This window comes from Zingiber officinale, chromosome 1A, assembly GCF_018446385.1.
Source record: "Zingiber officinale cultivar Zhangliang chromosome 1A, Zo_v1.1, whole genome shotgun sequence".
Taxonomy (NCBI): Eukaryota; Viridiplantae; Streptophyta; class Magnoliopsida; order Zingiberales; family Zingiberaceae; genus Zingiber; species Zingiber officinale.
This window is the reverse complement of record NC_055987.1, coordinates 166,597,833-166,620,002: the sequence shown is the minus strand read 5'-3', so window position 1 is coordinate 166,620,002 and position 22,170 is coordinate 166,597,833. Positions and strand designations below refer to the sequence as shown.

At 33.7% G+C, this 22,170-nt stretch overlaps 1 non-coding gene and 1 pseudogene across 1 annotated transcript; one reads left to right on the top strand and one right to left on the bottom strand.

Annotated features, from left to right (window-relative positions):
- Positions 1 to 17,845: 17,845 nt before the first annotated feature.
- On the bottom strand, positions 17,846 to 17,917 carry TRNAN-GUU. Its single transcript has one exon. It is a non-coding gene; the product is annotated as a tRNA-Asn (tRNA).
- Positions 17,918 to 18,118: 201 nt separating this feature from the next.
- LOC122038326 lies at positions 18,119 to 21,365 on the top strand (annotated as a pseudogene).
- The last annotated feature ends 805 nt before the right edge of the window (positions 21,366 to 22,170 follow it).

Below are 22,170 nucleotides of genomic sequence, written 5' to 3'. Positions count from 1 at the left end.
AGACAGACTACGACCAATGGATGAGCGTCACAAAGGCTTATAAAATTCCAGTAGACAACTCCGGGAAAATAATAGACCCTGAAGAATGGACAAATGATTTAAAGAAAAAGGCATCAATTGAAAATAAAGCCATCAACACTCTACACTGCGGACTAACACGAGAAGAACTGAACTGGGTCGGACCGCATGAAAACGCTAAGGAGCTCTGGGATAAACTGATCGAGCTGCACGAAGGAACAAGCGACACGAAGGTAACAAAAAGAGATTTGCTGTTAAATAAAATTTTTAATATAAAAATGCAGGAAGGAGAAACGGCAAGTCAGCTCCACGCGAGGATCAAAGATATCCTCAACGGTCTCCACGCGATAGGACACCAAATGGAGAACCGAGACTTAATAAGGTACGCGTTAAATGCTTTTCCACGAAATAATTTGTGGGCATCAATTGTAGATGCCTACAAAATTTCAAAAAATTTATCTAAATTAAAATTGGATGAACTCTTTTGTGAATTAGAACTTCATGAGCAAACTAACGCCGGGGTCGAGAAAGGTGTAGCTTTAATTGCAGGTTCCTCTAAAGAAAAGAAAAACAAACCCGAATCTGAAGAAGACTCCGATCAAGACTCTGAAGACGAAGAACACCTGGTGAACCTGGTAAGGAAAATGTTCACCAGGAAAAAGAGAAACTTCAGCAAACAGGATCTTCAGAAGATCAGTTCGCCAGCCGACTCAAGAAATGTCACATGTTTCGGATGTAACAAAAAGGGGCACTACAAGAACGAATGCCCAAGATTGAAACTTGACAAACCAAAGTCAACAAAGAAGAAAGCCCTCAAAGCAACATGGGACGATTCCTCCTCAGACGAATCGGAGGGAGAAAGGCAAAAGCACCAAAGTCACCTCGCGCTGATGGCTCGCGAAGAGGAATCGGAAGATGGGTCCGAACCCGAATCGAGCCACGAGTCCGCACTCGTTTCCGAAGGTTCCGAAGAGGTATACCTAAACTTAAATCATAAATTCTTTAGAATTATCTCGTGTTTAAATAAAAAATTAGTTAAATTGGAAAATGAAAATAAATCGCTTCTTGAGGAAAATCAAAACCTCGAGGAACAATTAAAAAATTCGAATTCAACTCAAGACCGAACACTTGAGGAGGAGAATTTATCATTAAAAAGTGAAATTAATAAGTTAAAAGAATTGTTGGAAAAATTCACAACAAGATCTAAAAATTTAGATTTAATTCTAAATAACCAAAAGGCATGCTATAATAAAACCGGGCTTGGATATAAGTCAAAATCAAACAAAACCTTTAAATCATTATTAACCCAACACAAAGCAACTAAACAAGCTTGGGTCCCGAAAGCGTGCTTAACCACGCAAGTAGGACTTAATCAATTCTATATACCTAAAGATAAAATACATTATATAAACTTGAATAAATCAGATCAAAAACTAAAAAATAAATTCAACTTAAAATCAAAATTCAAAACTCTACAAAATTTAGACTATCACCAAGTTGATTATAACTATAAAAAGAATCGACACAAACCCAAAATCTAAATTAATGGCCAATAATTCAGGGGGAGGCTCCAGAATAGCTGGCACCTCCAAAACTAACATACCCGACAGGGTAACCCAAAACAAACTAACCCGACAGGGTAATTAGGATTAGTTAAAAAGAGACCGAAGTTAACTTGACTCATGGTACTGGTGAAATTTTTGGATGATAGTACGTTAGGGAAGCTTGGGCATCGCATGTCTAGAAAGATATGGCTTCGATCTGGTGCATTTGGCCAAGTGGAACTGACCGAAGCTACCCTTAAACGAATCCTAACCAGTTAGACCAAGATTTAGTACTAAGTTCCGTGGATAGGACTATTCGGAAAACCTCGAAAGGTTGGTTACTTCTAATGATGTCCTTGTGACTCACCAAGCTTAGAAGTTTATCCGAAGAATGCCTATTTGTGGAAACCAAAACTAAATCTGAATCTAACACAAGTTAAACCAAAAGTCTGTAATCAAACCAATTTCATCTCACAAAATCATAAGATTCCCTGATTGATAATATAGATCGGGTGAGATGAATTAGGCTTAAATTTTAATTTTAAACTTTTTTTAAAAATTAATTTCAAAATTTTAATTTTAAACTTAAAAATTATTTTCAAAATTCTTAAACTTAAAATTAATTTCAAAATTTTAATTTTAAAACTTAAAATTATTTTCAAAATTTTAAACTTAAAAATTAATTTCAAAATTTTAATTTTAAAACTTAAAAATTATTTTCAAAATTCTTAAACTTAAAAATTAATTTCAAAATTTTAATTTTAAAACTTAAAAATTATTTTCAAAATTCTTAAACTTAAAATTTTCAAAATTTTAAACTTAAAATTATTTTCAAAATTTTAAACTTAAAAATTAATTTAAAATTTTAAAAAAAAAAATTATTATTTTCAAAATTTTAAACTTAAAATTAATTTCAAAATTTTAATTTTAAAATTTTAAACTTAAAATTATTTTCAAAATTTTAAACTTAAAATTATTTTCAAAATTTTAAAACTTAAAATTATTTTCAAAATTTTCTTAAAATTATAAAATTATTTTCAAAATTTTAAACTTAAAATTAATTTCAAAATTTTAATTTTTTAAAATTAAAATTATTTTCAAAATTCTTAAACTTAAAATTATTTTTTTAAACTTAAAATTATTTTCAAAATTTTAAACTTAAAATTAATTTCAAAATTTTAATTTTAAAACTTAAAATTATTTTCAAAATTCTTAAACTTAAAATTAATTTCAAAAATTTTAATTTTAAAACTTAAAAATTATTTTCAAAATTCTTAAACTTAAAAATTATTTTCAAAATTTTAAACTTAAAAATTATTTTCAAAATTTTAAACTTAAAAATTAATTTCAAAAATTTTAATTTTAAAACTTAAAAATTATTTTCAAAATTCTTAAACTTAAAAATTAATTTCAAAAATTTTAATTTTAAAACTTAAAAATTATTTTCAAAATTCTTAAACTTAAAAATTATTTTCAAAATTTTAAACTTAAAAATTAATTTCAAAAATTTTAATTTTAAAACTTAAAAATTATTTTCAAAATTCTTAAACTTAAAAATTATTTTCAAAATTTTAAAACTTAAAAATTATTTTCAAAATTTTAAACTTAAAAATTAATTTCAAAAATTTTAAAACTTAAAAATTATTTTCAAAATTCTTAAACTTAAAAATTATTTTCAAAATTCTTAAACTTAAAAATTATTTTCAAAATTTTAAAACTTAAAAATTATTTTCAAAATTTTAAAACTTAAAAATTATTTTCAAAATTTTAAACTTAAAAATTAATTTCAAAAATTTTAATTTTAAACTTAATTTCAAAAATCATCCTACCAAACCATCCTACCAATCAAATAATTGGTGACCCAGACCTGAGGGTTCAAACTAGGTCATCTTTCAGAAACCTAAGTCAAATCTCGTTAATCTCAAATATTGAACCCAAAACTGTAGCTGAATCTCTACTTGACCCAGACTGGATCATAGCTATGCAAGAAGAATTAGCTCAATTTGAGCGCAATGAAGTTTGAGACCTAGTACCTCCACCTACCGATAAGAAAATAATAGAAACCAAATGGGTATTTCGAAACAAATTAAGTGAAACTGGAGAAATTACTAGGAATAAGGCCAGGTTAGTTGCCAAAGGGTTCAGTCAAGTTGAAGGTCTTGACTACGATGAAACTTATGCCCCGGTAGCTAGACTAGAGTCCATTAGAATGTTACTAAGCTATGCAGCCCATAAAGGATTCAAACTATACCAAATGGATGTCAAGTCTGCCTTTCTTAATGGATTGATAAAAGAAGAAGTATATGTAGGTCAGCCGCCAGGTTATGAAAGCCTAGAACACCCTGATTATGTCTATAAATTAAAAAAGGCATTATACGGACTTAAACAGGCACCTAGGGCATGGTATGAAAGACTAACCTCTTACTTAACCTCTAAAGGGTTCAATCAAGGTCAAATTGACCCAACACTATTTGTGAAATCAATAAAAGAAGATATTTTTATAGCTCAAATTTATGTAGATGATATCATCTTTGGTTCAACCAATTCAGAATTTTTAGACGAATTTACAAACCTAATGGAACACGAATTCGAAATGAGTCTGGTAGGAAAATTAACTTATTTTCTAGGGTTACAAGTCAAACAAACAAATGAAGGAAATTATATTTATCAACAAAAATATACTAAGGACTTACTTAGAAAATTTGGAATGGAAAATACTAAAGAAATAAAAACACCTATGGTCGTAAACACAATCCTAGATGAGGATCCTAATGGAAAATCAGTAGACTTAAAACATTATCGGAGCGCGATAGGTAGTCTACTTTACTTAACTGCAAGCCGACCTGACATTTTATTTGCAGTTAGTATGTGTGCTCGATACCAAACCTGTGCTAAAGAATCTCATTTGACTCAAGTCAAAAGAATCTTTAGATACCTCAAAGGAACCACGAATGTAGGTATTTGGTATCCTAGGACCAACAACTTTGAATTAATAGGATATTCTGATTCAGATTATGCCGGATGCAAATTAGACCGCAAAAGCACAAGTGGTGGATGCCAACTACTTGGTCCATCCCTTGTCAGCTGGTTTAGTAGAAAGCAACACTGTGTTGCACTATCTACAACTGAGTCAGAATACATAGCTATAGGCGAGTGTGTTGCACAAATATTATGGATGATGCATACTCTAAAAGATTTCAACTTAAATATCACAAATGTAAAAGTATTAATTGATAATATAAGTTCGATTAACTTAACCAAGAATCCTGTGCATCATTCAAGAACCAAACATATTGAAGTTAGGCATCACTTCATCAGGGATCATGTTACTAAAGGTGATATTGAACTCAAGTACATTGAGTCTAAATCAAATTTAGCTGACATTTTTACAAAACCACTCCCTGAAAGTGAATTTAGCAACTTACGACGACAATTAGGGATGTGCTCAATAGACTAGGAAATTTCAAAAATCCTTTCAAAAAATGATTTTATCAACTTATAGGCTAAACTTGTGTGCTTTCAAAATTTCTATTTTTAGACTTTCAAAAACAGTTTTGGCCTTAGACTAGGTTTACATCCTTAGAAAGCATGTACCCATAGGTTGAGTTCTTGATCATCTCACCAACACCCTAGGATTACCTTGCTTGTGTTTGACAAACATAGAAAGGGGTGAGATGCATAGGCCATCTGTCTGGACTTAAGATGCTTATTTCAGTGCATCAGTATAAGTCTGGACGTTAAATACAAATCAAATATTAATCAGATTAAAAGTTCATCAGTCAAGTCAAACACTGACTGATTACAATTAACTTAATCTGACTAACCTAGTGAAAACTACTGTCTTCTGATAGTTAGTTAGTACCTAATTGGTTAGACAGCTGGTTGAAGATAGGTATCAAATTCAGGGGGAGAAATATAACTATTTAGTTTTCCAAATTGAGTTTTAAACTTAATTTTGAAAATCAAAGTTTAATAATCTGTTTAAAATTGTGAAAATTTTAAACTCACAAAATTTGTTTAACCTTTCAAGTATTTTAAACCATGATTTTGAATCTAATATTTTTAAACTTTGAAAAATTTGATTTTGAAAAACATATTTTTTACGTTTACCAATACACCCTTGAAAACTAAAAGTAAAGATTTAAACTTAATCTTACTTAATTTGAAAGATAAATTGAGCTTTCTCAATATTAGTTTCCTTGATTTTGAAAATTGAATCTTAAACACCTAGTGTTGAAAAATAAATTTCAATTAGTTTTGAAAAATAGACCTTTCAAACTTAGTTTTGGAATTTCGGTTTTGAAAACTTATGTTTAAGTAGCATTTCAAAGTTAATCTGATCTTTTCTTGGATTTAAAAACTCAGTTATTTTTCAAAGTCTTATTGTTTTCAGTAATTCTCACTATGTTTGTTTACCCTCGGTTTTTGATGTATGCCAAAGGGGGAGGGTTAGGTTGGTTAAGTTAGAGCAACTTAATGCAAACTTAAAAAACTAACTTAAACCTTAAAAATCATGCTTGATTCTTGCATATTTTTTTCACTAACTTAACCAGGTTGTCATTCCATCAAAAAGGGGGAGATTGTTGGTGCGGTTAGCACTAACGGTCTAACTCAGGTTTTGATGAATGACAAATCAGGTTAAGTTAGGTTTGTTGTTGTCTGAGACTTTTATCAAGTGTGCAGGAAAAGTCCAGCTAGGTCGACGGGCTGACCGGATAGCTGGCGAGAAGTCCAAGCGGGTCGACGGGCTGACCGGACGCTTGGCGAGAAGTCCAGCTAGGTCGACGGGCTGACCGGATAGCTGGCGAGAAGTCCAAGCGGGTCGACGGGCTGACCGGACGCTTGGCGAGAAGTCCAGCTAGGTCGACGGGCTGACCGGATAGCTGGCGAGAAGTCCAGACGGGTCGACGGGCTGACCGGACGTCTGGCAGGTAAGTGAGGTAAGTCACTGGAGGGGAGTGACTGTGAGGACGCGTTCCCGGGAAGGGGACATTAGGCGTCGATCCGGCTTAGATCCATTTCGGATATCTAAGTCGAGATCGTGACTAGATTCCGGTCTCGGAAAGACGGAATCTAAGTCATACTTTTTCTCATCTATAAAACTGTGCTAACATTCTTTTGCTGCAGGGTACATTTGCCTCGGACTAACCTTTTCTTGCAGGAGAAGGACTTTCCGGAGAAGAGGGGTCCGGGCGCCCGGAGGGGATCCGGGCGCCCGGAGGTCCGGGCGCCCGGAAGGGATCCGGGCGCCCGGAAGGCAAATTTCATCCAGCCGAGTCGTCGCCACGTGGAGCATCATGGTTTGTGCAGCTACGTCACATTCCAGGCGCCCGGAGGGCGCCCGGGACAGCATATAAAAGAAGCCTCAGGCAGAAGCTTCAGAATCAATCATCTACTGAGAACTTTCGACTGCTGGTCCCGCTGCTCTACGTTCCTGCGACGCTAACAAAGCTCCGACAAAGTGCTTCTTCGTTTTTGGTTAATTTTCTTGTCGGTATTACTTTGTTTCATTAAGCATTTCCTGTATTCATTTTGTAATTATTATCGAATTGCTAGTGATTGCCCAACGAAAGTGGTCAAGGACCACGGGCCTTCGAGTAGGAGTCGTCACAGGCTCCGAACGAAGTAAAAAACAACTGTGTCTACTTTACTTTTCCGCTGCGCTAATACTCTATATTTTCGAATCGATATTCACCCCCCCCTCTATCGAACCTATCGGTCTTACAGCTGAGACGATCCATTGAGGTCCGGAATTGGGTGGTCACGATTTCGACCTCTTGTGTGACGGCTTGAGTGTGTAGCTTGGTAGATGATTGTGAGAATGGATTGGTTTACATTTTAATTCATTTTGTTATTGTTTTTATAGCTTAGCACAGATTACTTTTATCTTTTGTTATATTTTTATGCAAGTAGTTAGCATTTCTTTCCTTATTGAAGCTTAGTTTAAGTTTGATGCTTGGTTACTTGTTTAGTGTTTAAATTCTAAGCTAGGGTTTACATCTTGCTTTAGATCAGATTTAATTGTATCTTGCTATTTTATATCTTAGTTTGATGTGTGTTAATGGATTTATCACAACGTAGAGTGACAATGCGTAATGATTTGTTCATTGACACATAATTAGGTTTCACTCTTGCTTTAGATTAATTTCTTATTCGCTGTGCTTTACTTTTGTTAGATTTAGATTCAAAGTTTAAATCCCCCCAACTCCATTTTTATATCGAAAACCCCAAAAATAGGAATAAAAATACAATCATAAATTACATCATACTGTTGGTTCCTCGAGAGCGATCCTGGGCTCGTTACTACAACATTATCATTTAGTTAAGGGGTTCAGTGGAAAATACATTTGTACAATTTGATTAGCGGATGTGACAGATTCGCTTATCAAATTTTGGCGCCGTTGTCGGGGACCACTTTAAAATATGCAATGTTTGGTAATTTTAGGATTGTTTTGATTGCTTTCATGTTTATATATCCATGTGTTTGATTTTATTTGTTCCTGAGTCTTCTAATTTTATTTGCTAGTGTTTTCAGTGTAAGAACAGGAAATTTTTTTTTTGACCATGGATCCATATTATCCGTATTTTGGAGATGGGATAGAGAATTATAATTATCAGCCTCAGACTCAGTTTTATCAGCTTGAATCTCAGTCCTACCTACCTATGGAGCAACGGAATAGGTATGAGGATGCACAAGAACAAATTGAAGAATCAATGTGGAAATGCAATGAAGTTATGCAACAAATGAGAGAGCATCAAGAGCAGCAATTTGCAAGGATACAGAATATACAGAGTCAGTTAGATCAGATAGCATCATCTATTAATCAGTTACAAGCACAAAGAGCCAGTGAAGAGGTGGATTGTGGAGATCTTGTCAGGCCTGACACTACTTCTATTTCTTCACAACAATTTTCTAGTTTTATTTGTGATGATGTAGTTGTTTAGATTTCTGATTCTACTAATAGTGTTGCTTTAGATGATGTGAATGATGCAGGTCTTGTTGCAGAAGATAATTTATGTGTAGGGGAATGCTTACTGGAAGCATTACCTCAAGAATCACCAAGAATTGAAGATGTAAGTGTAGGGACTTGTGCTATGGAGCCAAGCACCCAGGAATCACTACGTAAAGATGTACATTTACCAGAACTAGAGTCTGAGCATTTTCTTGATGAAAAAGAGGTAACAATCACCACTCCAGGTACTTCTCAAGATGACAAGGTGAGTATTTTGTGTAATTTTTCAGAGAATTTTATAGAGGTACCATTTGTTGATTTTATTAGTTGTGATTCATTTCTTGAAATATCTTTAAACCACACAGATATTCTCCTATTTTCTTTTTGCCCCACATGTGTGTGGGAGGTGTTTTGTTTTATTGATGTTGTAGGAGAACATAAGCTTCCGGAGTGGGTATTAAAACTGAACTGTCTACGACCTCCAGAAAAAGTTTTCAAGGGAAAAAGGATGAATAAAAAGAATTTAAGTGGAACCATGATTACTCCACTTCCGGGGTGGCTTCTTCTTCTAGATCTTCTTCAGCCACCGGGAATTAAAGGGGAGTTGGTTCCGATTTAGCTTGCTTTTGAATTTTTAGTCATGCTTTGTTAATAAATTTGTTATACGTTTCTTTAGTTTTATACTTTACATTTTGCAGTTTACTTTCACACTTTGCATTTTGTTTAGCATACATAGCAATTTCAATTTGAATAAAAGTCTCCATGAATTGTTTAGTGATACTTTTAAAATGGTAAAAGTCTCTTAAATTTGGCCATCAATTTTAGGTCATTTAACATGATTGGATGCTTTTCTTGCATTATCTTGGTTAATTTGGTGGTGGATTCCATTTTGATTAATTAAGCTTGATTGCATAAAAATACCTAGAGAGGACCACTTTAAGCCTATACACAATTATATTCTTTTGTGTGGTATGCACTCATAGCAATTGAAACTCTAGAACTTGCTTAATTTCTTTTCAAAGTCATAATAGCATATGTATGCATGAAAATTGAGGATTTTGTCAATTTTGTTCCCTCTCATAAGTTCCAATGTCTTTCTCCACAATTTTCTTGAAACATTCTCATCTAGAATTTGAATTTTTGAATATCCTTGCTCATCATTATTTCATTGGGAGTATTGGTTGAATTCTTGATGAGTTGTATTGACTAGATGGACAATGGATTAAGTGTGGGGGAGATGTTTAGAGCTTTTGAATTCTTGGATTCATTTGTTAATGGACAGGATTCAAATTCGAGCCAAAGATGAAGTTTTGGGAAGATGAAATGTAGTTAAATGCTTAAGGTTTTTCAGGTTGGAGTGCTACTGTTCTAGAAAGTAAAATGATGAAAATATTGCTATGAATGATTGTATGCTAAATGAATTAATTCCTTGAGTTTTATCATGTCAAGAGCAAGTTACAATTGCTTGGGATTTAGAGACTTGATACTATGTTGTTCCATTCAAGACTTTGTGGCAAGAAGGTTTTGAAAATGCTTAAATCTTGGTTTATATTTGGAGTTGCTGGATATGAGTTTTGCTATAGCTGTTGGAGGATGTGGAGAAATGAAGATTTTGCATAACTCCATAGCATTCTGTGCCGGAAATCAAGAATAGCCTTAAAGCCAATGTGAAACTCAAATTCTGAATTGCAAATAGCTGCTCGAAACTATTTTTACACTAGCCTCTTATTACTAACAGTGCAGTGAAACAATTCACAGAATTGAAATCAACTCATCAATTATTTGGTTCATTGCTTATGTGACAGTGATTGTGGTTGAGATTTGAACTAGAATGGATAAAGATTGCAAGATAGTTGAACTACTCTTAATATCTATTGGGAGTTAATGAATTGTTGCAATTGTGAAGAATTAGTAATTGTTTCAAATCTGAAACTTAAATCATTTTCTTAAGTTCACTTGAACTTTACAGTTCTGAAATCAGAAAAGAGAAAATAAAGGAAGGAAGAGAGAAGAAATATGAAATCTTCTAACCTGAATCCGGGAAGCTATATCTTGTTGTTAAAATGCTGAAATTGTTTAGCTAGAGTTTTCTTGAAGTCTAAGTTTGAGACTGGAATCAGAAAACAGAATTCTAATTCGAATTTGAAGTCAATAGTGAAACTAATTGCAAAGATGAAGGCAGTCCAAAAGTTAGTCAAGGGATTTTGTAATCATTGATTAGTTGCATGTCAAGCTTTCACAATAATCTTCAGATCATAAAGAAACTCAAGTGTTGATGTAATTTGAAGAAAATGTGGTTGCTAAAATTCTAGAGCAAAGTAGTTGATTTCTGGTGGAATTTCTGTCATGAACCAAGTGCTAAAGACAATATCGGCAGCTGTTATGAGTGCTGAAATGGTTGAGACTAGATGCAGGGATGCGGTTGTGATGTATCAGCTGTGTGCCAAGATCCTTATGCAGTTTTGTTATCAATGAAAAGACTAAGTAAAGTTCATGCTTACTCACTATCAAATGGTGTTTATATATGTACAAATTGAACAAAGCAAGTTGATACCAAGTGATGTGGGAAATGCTTAAATCTGTTTGTTTGCTCCTTTAACCATTAATGTGCTACTGCTAAGACTCATTGCAGTGTTGAAGTCTTGATTAATGAAGCTTAAGATTCAAGCAACAACCATTCAAGTGGTAAATGAGAACCTTTTCCATTTAGTTGATGAAGACTCATTGAAGGTGATGATGTTGATTCAAAGTGTCATGTGCACTGGTAATCCAAGTTGTTGTTTGTCCTCCTTGTGCATGAGTGATTGATTCATGTTCAGTAGTTGAATCCAGCTGTGAATTTCATTTACATTTACATAAACAGAGCAAAAACAGAGAAAGGAAAGCAAAATGAAAAAAAATGAGGAAAACATGGCTGAAAGGATATCAAGCATTCACTCTTGCACGTTTAGCTAAAATTGAATCTATTAGCTGAGTTTAGTGGCACAAAGATTTACTACTGTCTGTTTGAATTGCAGTGTAAATATGCTACTATGGTGAACCTGGATAATTCAGAAGTGAGGAGTTTAAGAAAGTTAGCTAACTAGATGCAACTACTTACTTATGTTTAGTTTGAAGAATGAATTTTTAGTGACTTCAGCCTCAAGAATTGCAAGAGTTAAGAGCTGTCCAGTGGAGACCTTCAATTGATTCTGCTATCAATTCAATACTAGTTGTTATGTTTACTTCCGGGAAGCTAGCATGTAATCAGAGTATGCTGAAATTGGAAATGCAAAGGAAATGAAGTCTGATTTCAGAAACTGATGAAATCATATGGAAGTCTTTGTTAAACTGAATTCTCCATTACACAAGTTGGAATTACTTCTCTTAGTTTCTGCTGTTGAAAGCAATTTTGTTTCAAAACAACTTTGTGCCATATGTTTATGTTAATTCTAGCAAGAATATATTCTGAACAATACTGTATTAGATGATGAATCTGATTTCAGAATCAGCCTCAATTCTGTTTTCAGCTCTGATATCTGGTTATATTCTGAGTTGCTGAATGTTGAGCTAGAATCCTGCTGCTAATAGGACAGAAGGTTCTGCTCTACTTATTGCAAGTGCAGGTTAGCTTGATATGTTGAATTGTTGAAAACAAATGGTATACAACTCTTTTCACATCAAAATGGTCAACTCATCAAGTATATTCCTCCAATACTCTCATCTTCTCATTTTCTTCATTAATGCCTTTTCTTTTGCCTATTTCATCCATTTCAATTGTTTTTTTTTTCTTCTATTTTAATTCTTCATGATAAATTCCTTTTGATTCATGTATGCTATGTTTTATAGTGGTGGAGAATTAGAAAATAAGCAAGCTTATGGTAGTGAAATGTTGTGAGTTGCATTGAGTGAGCTCCACTTATACATATGTTTGAGTGTGAGAGATAGATTAGGTAAATTCCTTATGAGATGCAACTTGCTTAATTTTTTCAATTGGATTGAAGCTACCATACCTACTGATTATTGTTTGGATTGTATTCATGATTGTTTGTGATCTTTAAGATGATCTTAGTTAAATTCTTTTTACTATCTTTTAGGTATTGCTAGGGAATTTTCTATGGAGATGATTTTTAGTTTTCTTTACTTTCACGGGACGTTCAAGACTAAGTGTGGGTGATTTAATAACCATGATTTTACTGCATTATTATGATTCATTTATGCATGGTTTTGATGTTGGTTTCCTAGTTTAAATCATGGTTACATTACATTTTGTGCATTGTGTGTATTTTTGGACTTAATTGCAAATTATCTTATTTTTGGTATTATTTGATGCTAATATTTGATTCTTATTTTGCAGGCATCAAAGGATCTTGGATTTGGATCTATTTGGACCGAAATTGGGCTCGAATCGGAGTTCAAACAAGAAGATCAAACTTTGGAGCATTATGGGCCGTTCATCAAGAATAGGACAGATCTGGACCATCCATTGAAGATCTGGCCGATCCAACTTAATGGGAAGCAGATCTGAGCCATTGATGAAAATCCAGAAGTTTTGATCCAGATCTGAGTTCATCCAGCCATTGATCCAGTTTAATTAATCTGGGCCGTTCATTGAAGACTGTGCAGATCTGGGCCATCCAGTGATGATCTGATCCATCCGACCTACGGGAGGGTAGATCCAGACCCTAGATCAACATCAGTACCTTCAGATCGAAATTTGGATGACTTTTCACTGTTGATTTAGCCCGGAATCATCTCAGCCGCCCATTTCAAATCCAGATCTGATTTAAATCTGAGAAGCTACAGTGAGCTTCTTCGTCGATCCTCCACAGCGCAGCTTCATCCCGGCGGGCGTCTTCTTCCGGATTTCGGCCCCTTTCTCTTCTCCAATCAATCTCCCAAGCTTCTATCTTGGTGGTGAGCTTCTCGACAGCGACATCCCGATCATCTGGAGCCATCGGAGAGTGTTCTCTCCGGTGGAATTTGGCTCGCGACATCTTCCTTTTCCAGCTCGATTTGGCGGTGGTCCTCCAAATCCAAGCTCCGATTCCCATCAGCAACATTCGGAGGTGGTCTTCCGGTGTTCCTGAGCTTCACTCGACGTTCATCCGCGTTCCACAGCCTTCCATCAGATCCAGATTTTCGGCATTTTCTTGGGTTTAGGGTTGTTTCAGCTCGTCGGGGGTGGTCCGTCGGTGTTTTTGAACCTTCCTTGAGCTGATACGCAGCTGAGACGATCCATTGAGGTCCGGAATTGGGTGGTCACGATTTCGGCCTCTTGTGTGACGGCTTGAGTGTGTAGCTTGGTAGATGATTGTGAGAATGGATTGGTTTACATTTTAATTTATTTTGTTATTGTTTTTATAGCTTAGCACAAATTACTTTTATGTTTTGTTATATTTTTATGCAAGAAGTTAGCATTTCTTTCCTTGTTGAAGCTTAGTTTAAGTTTTAGTTGATGCTTGGTTACTTGTTTAGTGTTTAAATTCTAAGCTAGGGTTTACATCTTGCTTTAGATCAGATTTAATTGTGTCTTGCTATTTTATATCTTAGTTTGATGTGTGTTAATGGATTTATCACAACGTAGAGTGACAATGCGTAATGATTTGTTCATTGGCACATAGTTAGGTTTCACTCTTGCTTTAGATTAATTTCTTATTCGCTGTGCTTTACTTTTGTTAGATTTAGATTCAAAGTTTAAATCCCCCCAACTCCATTTTTATATCGAAAACCCCAAAAATAGGAATAAAAATACAATTCTAAATTACATCATACTGTTGGTTCCTCGAGAGCGATCCTGGGCTCGTTACTACAACATTATCATTTAGTTAAGGGGTTCAGTGGAAAATACATTTGTACAATTTGATTAGAGACCAGTGGTTCTTGATCTGAAGTGGGTATCAGGCACTGGTTGACGAAGCAACCAAAGTACCTATTGATCCGAAGAATTGGAACCTAGACATGAAGAATAAAGCCCAGATCGACTCCAAAGCTCTAAACACCCTCTAGTGCGGATTGACCAAGGAGGAACTCAACCGGGTTGCCCCATTTTAAAATACAAAAGCTCTGGAACAAGCTAATCGAACTGCACGAGAGCACCAGCGACATGAAGGTAACAAAAAGAGATCTTTTATTAAATTCATTATTCAATATTAAAATGCAGGATGGAGAAGTAACACAACTTCATGCAAGGATCAATGACATCCTCAATGGGTTGCACCTCATCTGTCACGAGCTTCAAAACTGGGATGTTATAAGGTATGCTCTAAATTCGTTTCCTCAAAATGCACTATGAACATCTATAGTAGATGCCTATAAAGTTTTGAGAAATTTAAATAAACTTAAATTAGATGAATTATTTTGTGAATTAGAACTGCATGAACAAACTAACACCCAAAGGACTGAGAAAGGTGTAGCTTCCCTTGTAGGTTCTACAAAGTAGACAAAGAACAAGACCAAGCAAAAGATAGAATTTGAATCTGACTCAAACTCAAATGCAAAAGAGAAACTCATGAACATGGTGAGGAGAATGTTCACCAAGCAGAAGAAGAACTTCAGCATAAAGGACCTTCAAAAGATGATCAAGCCCAACATCAGCAAGTCAAGCATCACCTGCTCTCTAGATACAACAAAAAGGGTCACTACAAGCATGAATGTCAGAACATCAAGAAAGATAAATCCAAGAATTTCAAGAAAAAGAAAGCACTCAAAGTGACTTGGGATGAGTCGTCTTCGGAAGAATCAGACAATAATGAATCGAAGCAATACAACTATCTTGCACTGATGGCAACCAGACTAGAATCAGAAAGCAAATTGGAACAAGACGAAGAGTTATAATATGAGTCAAGCCACGAGTCCACACTCGTTTTCGAAAGTTCTACCAAAGTAAACACCACTCTCAGTTCTAATTTTTTTTTAATTATGGCATGTCTGGATAGAAAATTAACTGCTGCTGAAAATCAAGTAAGCATACTTAGTAAAGAAATTAAGGAACTAAAAGAACAACTTAAATTAAACCCTAAACCAAGTCGGTTTGAAAATTCAACTCAAAATATTAAACTTAAAGAAGAAAATTCAGGACTGAAATATGAAATTATAAACCTTAAAAGTTTACTAGAAAAGTTTACAACAAGTTCCAAAAACCTTGATCTCATTCTTGGATCACAAAGGGCATTTTACAACAAATCCAGACTCAGATATAAAAACGATTCGAATAAAATATTTACCTCATTTTTTTACTAAACTAAAAACCAAGTTAAAGCTTAGGTACCCCAATCTTACTTGTTAAAACAAAATGAACAAAAATAATTTTATGTACCCAAATACAAATCCATTATATTAAAACAAATAAATCCCTGAATAATTTCAATAAACCAAAGAAACTTACAAAACTAAACTACAACTACAAATGCAATCAAAACTTAAAAACTTACAAACAAAACTACAACCAAACATATTTTAACTATAAAACAAATTGACATAAATCTAACTCAAAATTCTATAATTCAGGGGGAGATTCTAAATTAGTTAGCACCTCAAGAACATGAACCTTACCCAGTAAGGGTAATTAAGACTAGAAAATTAGGATTAATTTAACTTGACAGACGGTACTAGAAAAGTTTGGGATGATAGTAGGTTAAGAAAGTTCTATCTATGCATGTCTAGAAAAAATCATATGTATTCGACCTGGTGCATTTGACTTAGTAAAACTAATCAAAGTTACTCCTTACCAATCTAAACTGATTAGACCAAAGTTTTGTATTAAATTCTTTGGGCGGGACTATTTGAAAAATCTCGAAGCACGTGGTTACTTTAATGATGTCCAGGTGACTCACCACAATTTAGAAATTTATTCAAAGAATGTTTGCTTGATAGACCCAAAGTTAAACTTTAATCTAACATAAATTAAACCAACCCCTAAAAATTGAATTATTCATCTCACAAAATGATGGGATACTTTTGTTTGAAAACTTAAATTGAGTGAAATGATGAGAGCAATAAAATTCAAATTTAACCTAAACCTAACTTAATTCAAATTAAATTCAGATTCAAACTTAATCTAATTAAAAAAACAAACTAACATTCAAAATTAAAATTTAAATTAAATGAAAATTACAATTAAAACTTAAATTAAATTAAAACTACAACTTATATTAAAATTAAACCTTAAATTAAATTAAAATGAAAACTTAAATTAAAATTAAAACTATAAATTAAAATTAAAACTAAAAGCTTAAACTTAAATTAATAACTTAAACAAAGTTAATTTAACCTTAATTAAAATCTTAAATCTAACTCACTTTACATTCAACTTATCTTACTTTAAAATTTTAAATCAAGTTAAATAAAATTTAAAATTAAATTAATTTAAACTTAATCAAAATTAATAAAACTTAATTTAAACCTACTTAAAATGAATTAATACTTAACTTAAAACTTAATTAATTAACACTTAACTTAAAACTTAAGAAAAATAAATTAAAACGTAATCAGAAAAAAAAACAAAGGCACCTCCAGTTAAGTCGAAGGCGCCCCACATTAAGGCGACAAAACTCCCACTACAACACTTGAAGGCTCATTCATCAATTTTGAAAGTGCCCTCCATAACACATTGAAGGTGTCTTCCATTAAGTTGAAGGCGCCTCCAATCCCAATTTTGACAGTGAATAGAGGGCTTCTCTATTCACAAAGACAAGTTCAGGAAGGCGCCCTCCAATTGATCTCTTCACCTTTTTCACCCCTTTGCATCTCCTAAACTTCAAATATGCCACAACCTTCCCTTTTGGGAAGGGCCTTTCCCTCTGGTGGGGGTAGGAAAATCATGATCGGGATAGCGGATCTAAAGCTATTGAACTTGGGTATGGTCTTTTGTCGAAATGGAATGTCCTTACTTTACTTTTTCTTTTTATTTATCGTAAAAGATTTTACGATTACATATAGTAATAAAGTTCAGAATCAGCATATTTTTGTTTTACTCCCCGTAACTCTTCCTCAGCCAAGCTTGGGCAGAATAGCAGAACAAGTATAAGTATTAGTAGCATAGCAAAAATGCGTTACTCGCCATTAATATGTTTGCTCACGGTAATTGTGGCCTATCGGGAGAATCGATGACTGCATCTTTGATGCACTGCTAGTACATCATCTGAGAATTTTGAATTGGCTATTTACAAGGGATTATCCCGGATCTACGCCGAGGTATTGACGGCGATTCTCAAATATCGTAGAACAGAATGTGATACGATGAGATAGAATGCAATAGAAACAAAGACAGCGAACGGGTTACCTACTCCTAACGGTCAAAGCGAGCCTTTTAATTCCATTCTTCATTCTTTAATTAAGAATGAATCAAATCTCCCCAAGTAGGATTCGAACCTACGACCAGTCAGTTAACAGTCGACCGCTCTATCACTGAGCTATTGAGGAACAACGGAAGATTCGACCTCATAGCGTGCAACTCCCGTTCTCAACCCATGAACAATATGAGTCCGAAGCTTCCTTCGTAACTCCCGGAACTTCTTCATAGTGGCTCCGTTCCATGCCTCATTTCATAGGGAACCTCAAAGTGGTTCTATTTCATTATATTCCATCTATATCCCAATTCCGTTCATTTAATATCCCTTTGGTGTCATTGACATAAGAGATGTCATTTATAGTCTATCTGTTTCTATATATGGAAAGTTAAGAAATTATCATAATTATCATATAATAAGCAAAAAATTGCAATAGAAAAGAAAAAGGAGGGTTTGTAATGATTTTTAAATCTTTTCTACTAGGTAATTTATTATCTTCGTGCATAAAGATAATAAATTCGGTCGTTTTGGTCGGACTCTATTATGGATTTCTGACTACATTCTCCATAGGGCCCTCTTATCTCTTCCTTCTTCAAGCTCGGGCTATGGAAGGAGGAACCAAGGAGGAGGTAGCAGCAACAACTGGTTTTATTATGGGACAGCTCTTGATGTTCATATCGATCTATTATGCGCCTCTGCATCTAGCATTGGGTAAACCTCATACAATAACTGTCCTAGTTCTACCCTATCTTTTGTTTCATTTCTTCTGGAACAATCACAAAACTTTTTTTATTATGGGTCTACTACCGAAAATTCAATGCGTAATCTCAGCATTCAATATGTATTCCTGAATAATCTAATTTTTCAATTATTCAACCATTTTATTTTACCAAGTTCAACGTTAGCCAGATTAGTCAACATTTATCTGTTTCGATGCAACAACAAGATGTTATTTGTAACAAGTAGTTTTATTGGTTGGTTAATTGGTTATATTTTCTTCATGAAATGGGTTAGATTGGTATTATTCTGGATACGTCAAAATGTTTCTATTCGATCTAAATCGAATAGGTATAAGTACGAGTACCTTATGGCAGAATTGAGAAATTCTATGGGTCGAATCATTAGTATTCTCTTATTTATCACCTGTGTCTACTATTTAGGCAGAATGTCGTCGCCTATTGTTACTAATAAAATAAACGAAATGGAAGAAAGGAGAGAAAGTGAGGAAGAAAGCGATGTAGAAACTACTTTCGAAAGGAAGGAGACTAAACAGGAACAAGCGGGATCCACCAAAAAAAACCCTTCCCTTTATTGGGAAGAAAAGGAGGATCCGGACAAAATAGATCAAATGGAAGAGATCCGAATGGAAAAAACATATCCTTTTGAAAAATCTCTTTGAACTTTTCTTTTCAATTATAAGCGGTGGAATCGTCCATCACGGTATATACAAAATAATCGACTTGCACGTTCTATACGAAATGAAATGTCATAATATTTTTTTTATACATGTTTAAGTGATGGAAAACAAACAATATCTTTTACATATCCACCTAGTTTATTGATTTTTTCAAAAATGATAGAACGTAAAATTTCTTTGTACACGACAGAAAAATTTATCTATGAAGACCTATATAATTATTGGGTTTCTACCAATGACCAAAAAAAGTACAACTTGAGTAATGAATTAATAAGTAGAATAAAAATTATAGAAAAAGAAAAAGTATCTCTTACTCTAGATATACTAGAAAAAAGGAGATCAAATCCTCTGTCCCCAAATTTCTTTGTCCCCGTGTCCCCATGCCGATCAGACGGACCAGATTACATCTCAAGGATACCTTGCACATCACGAGGATACTGCACACATCTTAAAGATGTCATGATGTCTTAAGATGTAATCTGGTTCGTCCGATCGGCAGGGGACACGAGGACAGAAAAATTTGGGGACAGAAAATTTGATCTGAGAAAAAAGGACCAAATTATGCAATGATGAGAATAAACAAGAATACTTGTCAAAAGCATATGATCCTCTTTTGAATGGAGCATATCGTGGAAAAATAAACAAATTCTATTCACATACAACCATGAATCATTTAATTACTTCGAAAGAAAATTCCACGAAAATAGTTTGGATAAATAAGCTTCATGGGCTATTTCCGATTTCTAATAATTACCAAGAATTTGAACATGAAAAAAATCCACTTAATAAAAAATCACCATGGAATTATATTATTAATTCGTTAACGTCAATTGATCAATTATCTTTTGAGTACATACCCAATTCTCATTTGAAAAAATCTTCTTTATTGGAAGAAGAAATAAAAAGAAATTCAGAAAATAAAGCAAAATCTTTGAAATCCGTATTCGATATAATTAACCAATGGAGAAGAAATCATTGAAGAAGGAGAAGAAATCCTTAAAGAAAAAATCATTCAAAAAATTCCTCAACGGTTATACAAACTAACTGAAGAGTTAGAAGTACTAGCACATGATGAAGATGAAGAAGATGAACATGAGCAACTAATGAAACAAGATCAGGAAATTCGTACAAGAAAAGCCAGACGAGTGGTGATTTATACTGACTACAGTGTGAATCTCGAGACTAACGATCATGAAATAAACGAGTTGGCTTTGATACGTTACTCACAACAACCTGATTTTCGTCGAGGTCTAATCAAAGGATCCTTACGCGCACAAAGACGTAAAACAATTATTTGGAACACATTCCAAGCATATGTAAATTCTCCGCTTTTTTTTTTTATCGAGTAGAAAGCATTTTTTTTTTTTTGTCTTTTAAACAAGATCGATCAAAATATTAAGTCTATTTTTAGGAATTTTGCAAAGAAAAAACCAAAAACGGAATTAAAAATTGACGATTTTGAGAAAGAAAGGATGAAGAAAACTCTGAAGCTCTCAATGAAAACGAGAAGAAGAGAGAAGAAGAAAATGAACGAATGGCAATAGCAAAAATTTGGGATAGCGTTATATTTGCTCAAGCAATAAGAAGTTTGATACTCCTGATCCACACTTTTCTTAGAAAAAACATTATATTGCCTTCATTGATAATAGCTAAAAATGTTGGACGTATGTTATTATTCCAATACCCCGAGTGGTATGAGGATTTTAAGGATTGGAAGAGTGAAATGCATGTTAAATGTACGTATAATGGTATTCCACTATCAAAAACAGAATTTTCCTCAAGATTGGTTAACAGATGGTCTTCAGGTAAAAATTCTATTTCCTTTCCATTTAAAACCTTGGCGAAGATCTAAACTATAATCTCATCATGGAGATCCAATGAAAAAAAAAAGTAAAACAAGAAAATTCTAGTTTTTTAACAGTTTGGGAAACGGAAATAGAATTTCCTTTTGGTCCTGCCCGAACCCTACCTTTTTTTTTTGAACCCATATATAAAGAACTAAAAAAAATATTCAAAAAGTGAAAAAGAATTATTTTCTACCTCTAAAAGTAAAAGTTTCAAAATCATGGGTTATCCAAATTTTTCCAGTTCTAAAACGAATAATGAATAAACTTGAAAAAGTAAACCCAATTTATTTATTTGAATTCAAGAAGGTGAAAGTATATGAACCAAATAAAAATGCAAAGGATTCAAAAGATAATAATAAGATTATTCCTGAATCGACCATGCAAATTCAATCTATGAATTGGACAAATTTTTTATTCATAGAAAATGAAATGAAAGATCTTGCTAATAAGATAATCATAATCAGGAATTAAATAGAAGAAATCGCAAAAGAAAAGAAAAAAAAAGTTCCAGCTATGATAATAAAAGACCAGAATTAAAGAAAGATATTTGGCAGATATTCAAAAGAATAAATACTCGATTAATATACAAATCACATTATTTTATGAAATCTTTCATTGAAAAAATATACATGGATATCCTACTATGTATGGTTAGCATTTTGAAGGTCAATGCACAACTTTCAAAAAAAAAATTATCAATGAATCCATTTACAACGATGAAAGAAATCAAGAAGGAATTGATGAAACAGATCAACATACAATGAACTTTATTTCGACTATAGAAAATATAGAAAAAGAAAAGGACTTTTCTAATCCTAGTAATAATTCAAATACTTATTACGATTTATCTGTTAGGACCTTGACGCCCGCTAGAGGGGGGAGGGGTGAATAGCGTCTCACCCAAATCGATCGCTTCCTATAATGTTAGTGCACAGCGGAAATACAAAAACAAATACTAACGAGAGAAAGCAAACCTAACACGTTGATTTAACGTGGTTCGGAGATAAAGTTCCTACTCCACGGCTGTCCGTAAGGTGGACGATCCCGATCCCTCGGTGGATGACTCCCCGGAAAACCTCCGGCTAGCTCAAGCTCCTTGTCGGTGGAGAAACCTCGCCACAA